This window comes from Galeopterus variegatus, unplaced genomic scaffold (assembly GCF_000696425.1).
Source record: "Galeopterus variegatus unplaced genomic scaffold, G_variegatus-3.0.2 Scaffold13059, whole genome shotgun sequence".
NCBI lineage: Eukaryota > Metazoa > Chordata > Mammalia > Dermoptera > Cynocephalidae > Galeopterus > Galeopterus variegatus.
In genome coordinates this window covers 22611-27973 of record NW_007739170.1, presented here as the reverse complement: position 1 = coordinate 27973, position 5363 = coordinate 22611, and positions in this window count along the sequence as shown.

Below are 5363 nucleotides of genomic sequence, written 5' to 3'. Positions count from 1 at the left end.
GGAGCTTCTGCTGCAGGCTGCACCTTCCTCGCCGCTCAGCTCCGTCTTCCTCCCGCAGCCGCCTCGCTTTTCCCTCCGGGGCTTGTGCATCCCTCAGGTCCTGTTCACTCCCGCACAGAGCAGCTTCGCTGTTCCACCTTCTGCCTGCAGAGCGCAGCCTCCGCTCTCCTCCAGACCTGCGGCACCCATTGAGGGGATCCCCAATAATGACCCCCTTTCCCTCAGGGGAGCACTGGTAGTAAATAAGATGAATGTTCTTCTACACCCACACTTCATTCTCACAAAAACCTGGTACAATATTGTCCCCATGGGACTGAAAGAGGGTTGGGGACTTCCACAAAGTCACAGAGATGGCCCAGCAGAGCCACTGTTGGAGCTCAGATGGCTGGACCCCCAGCCCAGGCTCACGTCCTCCACTCTCTCCTGCTGCAGATCCCACAGGTTGTTATTGTCACTGTGCTCGTGGTAGCTACTGCCTATACTGTCTGGTACCTGAGGGGTTGCTATAGACGCTCACATTCCCACGATGAAGACAATGGGCGTAACAGGTGAGTCTGGAGCTCCTAAGAGGGTGGAAAGATGCCCTCCAAAAGGTGGAGACCACAGGGGCCTTCATGTTCCTGGCTGCCTGCCCAGGAGCACGAGGAGCCCTGTGGTGTGAAGGCCTCGGTGCACGTCCGTCCTTCATTGCTCTCACGCACGTGCCTCCTGTGTGTTCCAGGACAAAGTGGTCTACCCAACTGGTCAGACGAACACGACCGCCGCCACCTGAGAATGCAGGAATTCTCCCGCACAGCCTCCGTAGTATTCAAAACGTAAATTCCAACATTTCAAATATGCAAAGCTAAAAATTTCTAGAAGTCTCTTTCACTGGTAACAAAAGAAGTCCTCCCTTTCTGAGCTTCCAGAACCCAGGTTCTTCCTTCCCTGGCAAACTGAGGGAAATGTCTCTCCAACTGCTTCCATCTTGGCCTGATTTCTTTAATTCTGCCTGGGAAATTGTGCTGTTCCTCTATATAAAAGCAGATAAGAATTTAAAATGGATTTGAACACCCTCATAACGTGCGCTATCTGCTTCTGTAGAATTGCTTGCTTAACCTAAGTAACTCCATTTTGCCCCTGTCTGACCTGCAGACTAACCCCCCTTTGCATGAGAAACGGTTGACCTTATCACAGAAACAGGAGCCACACACAGTGAACTATTACATGGGAACAGGAACCACACACAATGGAAACCTGTGCGCTTGATTGCTCGAGCGGCTCATTCTTGGTTTCTGTAACCGAGCTCCCAAGCTTGCTTTGTGCACCTGGACAAACCCGTGTGTCAACGGGAGGTGCTTTTTGCCTTTAAAAACCCCACAAGAACAGGGCCCAGGTCCATTCTCCCTTGGTTGCTCCTTGAGAGACAGTCGCTGGGCAGCTGGAGTGAATAAACTTCCTTTTGTGCACGAGGGGCGTGTGAGCACATTCTTGCGGGAGGGCACCTCACAGCAGAACAAATATCTCCACCCACCCATCATCACTCTTTCATGACTCATTCACTTCATAAATGTGTGTTGATCATTTGATGTGCTCAAGGCTCTTTTTGTGACAGGAGGAGGGTGAACATTGGTGAATGTGACAGAGTTCTTGACCTCAAGGAGCTTCTGGGCTCATGAGAAGACACCATGTGAGCTTAGCCACCTCTACACACACAGTCGCCAATGTCACCTGCTCCTGGGCTTATGGAGCCCTGATGTTCATGGGCAGCATGAGCCCCACCTCAGGCCCAGGTGATGCACTGGGGGGTTCTGAGCCTGCCAGGGTGGCCCCTTCCCCTTTGCTCATGATTGGTTTCGGTGTGGAAATGTGAACCAGTTTGGTCACTGAACAGAGGGATCCAGTCAGCCAGGGGCTCGTGGGAAAGATTCACTCCCTGACAAAAGAAACAGACGGTGAGACACGTCTTCCTCTCCTTCTTTTGGACGTTGCCATGTGAAAACAAACCATTTGGGGTTTTAGTGCCATAGAGTGACATGCAGGGCAGCACTGCAGGCACAGAATCAGTGTGGTGGAAACAGCCCAGGTCCCTGGAGGCCTTGCTCAGCCCCTGAACCAAACCTGAGTCCCTGCTCCATCTACTTGTTATGGAGACAATGAGTGTCCAGGCTGCTGAAGCCTCTTTTAGTTTCGCTCTGCTTCTTGCAGCCAAGTGCATCCTGATGGGGCAAGGAGTTCCTGCCCCACATGGCCTCAGGTGCCCACCACTTCCAGGGCATCCTGTGCAGTGAGGCAGCTCTGCTGGCCTGCTCCCATGGCTTCTGCGCAATACTTCCCGAGGATGTTGGGAGACAAGGACCCATGTGGTGCATTGGGAGTTGATACCTCCCTGCCTCTAAATGCTTCCATTTCCTGTGGAAGGAACAGCTGCACAGCGTCCTTGTCAGAGTGACCACTGATTTCTCCAGCAGGAGCTTAGCCACCTCTACACACACAGTCGCCAATGTCACCTGCTCCTGGGCTTATGGAGCCCTGATGTTCATGGGCAGCATGAGCCCCACCTCAGGTCCAGGTGATGCACTGGGGGGTTCTGAGCCGGCCAGGGTGGCCCCTTCCCCTTTGCTCATGATTGGTTTCGGTGTGGAAATGTGAACCAGTTTGGTCACTGAACAGAGGGATCCAGTCAGCCAGGGGCTCGTGGGAAAGATTCACTCCCTGACAAAAGAAACAGACGGTGAGACACGTCTTCCTCTCCTTCTTTTGGACGTTGCCATGTGAAAACAAACCATTTGGGGTTTTAGTGCCATAGAGTGACATGCAGGGCAGCACTGCAGGCACAGAATCAGTGTGGTGGAAACAGCCCAGGTCCCTGGAGGCCTTGCTCAGCCCCTGAACCAAACCTGAGTCCCTGCTCCATCTACGTGTTATGGAGACAATGAGTGTCCAGGCTGCTGAAGCCTCTTTTAGTTTCGCTCTGCTTCTTGCAGCCAAGTGCATCCTGATGGGGCAAGGAGTTCCTGCCCCACATGGCCTCAGGTGCCCACCACTTCCAGGGCATCCTGTGCAGTGAGGCAGCTCTGCTGGCCTGCTCCCATGGCTTCTGCCCAATACTTCCCGAGGATGTTGGGAGACAAGGACCCATGTGGTGCATTGGGAGTTGATACCTCCCTGCCTCTAAATGCTTCCATTTCCTGTGGAAGGAACAGCTGCACAGCGTCCTTGTCAGAGTGACCACTGATTTCTCCAGCAGGGGCAGGGACGCAGGGCTGCCCTCCGACTCCGGCTGCTCCTCACGTGGCTCTGAAGCACCACCGAGTCCGTGTTTTCATGTCGGTCACCATTACCCTTTCCACTCAGAGAATGCATGTAGTTTTTAAAGAGTTGATTCTCTTAAAAAAGTTTACTCTTTAAATCCTTTTTGAATAGGATCCGGAGGACAATGAAACTGAAATTCTCAACCTCGGTCCACAAGCTCGTCCACGAGCCACAGAGCACCAGGCACTGCCCCGCCTTTCAGGTGGCTCCAGTAAGTCCCCTGGAAGTTTCCATAACTCACTCTCCAGTGGGCGGGAGACTCCCGTCCGTCAACCACCTCATTCTGGGCTCCTGGCCTTTGGGAGCACTTAACTCCAGAGCTCGTCTTCAGAAGGCTTCTCTATCTGTATCCATCCTTCATAGGCCAACTGCATTTGTCATTTAAAAGTTCGTTTATCCTGGTAGACTGTGAGGCTTCAGACAGAGTCGGCCTCTACTCTATATCTGGCATAATGGGGAAGCCTGGGACCACCATGTGGGAGGCAGTTTTGGGGTTACAGAAACTGCACCTGCCCGAGCCTGGGGCCTACTCGTCAGACACAGCTGGGGCAGAAGCCACGGGTGGGCCTGTGAGGGGACTTGGGTCTTGGGCGTTGAGTGATTCCCCACATTGTCTGTTTCTGCTGCTGAGTGGGGTTTGGTCCCTTCTTGGCCGCAGTCCTTTCTGGTTTCTATTTCCTCTACAGGTTTGTCCTGCCTTGCAACGTGCATTCTAATTCCAGCATTCTAAACCCTGACCTCTCCTCTCCCATCGGCCCAGATTGTCAATCTCAGAAGCTCCAAGAAAGGACAGACTGAGCCAAGAGGTGTGTAGCTGAAAAGCAACAGTTGGACTCTGGCTATTACTGGAAATGAAACAATTTTTGGAAATGTATTGCAAGTTGCGGAGGACATTCCATTGTGTGCGCATGGTGTGATTCTGGGGAAAAGCTTTATTGCTAATGATGCAAATCAGGGCTCTGTTAACTACAAAGCCATTTTTTTATCCGGGTAGGAACCAAGATCACATTTCTTCAGCCACCAGCAACTGTTGACAGTGCTCTGACTGTAGTTGTTAGGGCCCAAGATCACATTTCTTCAGCCACCAGCTACTGTTGACAGTGCCCTGACTGTAGTTGTAGACATTTAGCATTAGAGCTAAAAGTTCCCTTGTTATCCCCACATGGAGACCGTCTCTGGCCCTGGATGTCCTGGCTGACGTAGCCGCCTCAGGCTGAGACGAGGAGGAGCTGGGCAGGAGTCCTGGCACTGCTGATCCTCTGTCCCTCTTCCTTGTCTAATTCTCCTGCCCCATCCATGCCAAGCCCTTTGCTGGATCCCAGAGGAGCAGGAAGGTGGGTCGAGCACGTAGGATGCTCCTGCACGGACCTCCCAGCCCAGGGGGCACAGACAGGCCCAGGGAACACAGCACAGCATGATCCCTGCAGGGGAAGTGGGGTCTCAGGCCCAGGGACCAGAGAGGGGCAGCTGAGCCAGGCTGGGGCAGTGAGGGTGGCCTCCAGCAGGGGGGAGACTGACAGGGAAGGGGAGATGAAGACTGGGTGTGGGGAGGTGGCTGGGCAGAGAGACCCTGACGTGCCAAGGAGCAGAGACATGGGGAGGGATGGACAGGTCACTGGATCAGCCTCAGGGTCAGAGCCCAGTGATGGTGAGGAGAGTGAGGGTCAGGAAGGGCCTGAGAGCTGCCCAAGTGTGTGTCCTGCTCCTGAGGCCAGAGGAAGTTCATGGCCAAAGTGCCCGTGAAAGCCCACTGTGGGTCAGGGGACTGGATATTGAGGGCAGAGACCGGAGGGGGTGGTCGGTCAGGAGGCCGTGGTGTCCCAGAGGCAGGGACAGGCTGCTCTGAACCAAGTCAGGGGACGGGAGATGGACGTGGAAGTGAATCAGGAGAAACTGCTGGAGTCTGTGTGGTCTGGGTTTGGTGGGTGGAGATTGGCATGAGGAGGGGGCCAAGGTGAGCTGCCTCTGGGCTCTGACTGGACAGCCTGGGATGGGGGTAGGAGGAGTATCTGTCACCCACTGAGGACAGGCACAAGGAGGGAGAAAACCGAGAAATTCTCCAATCAAGA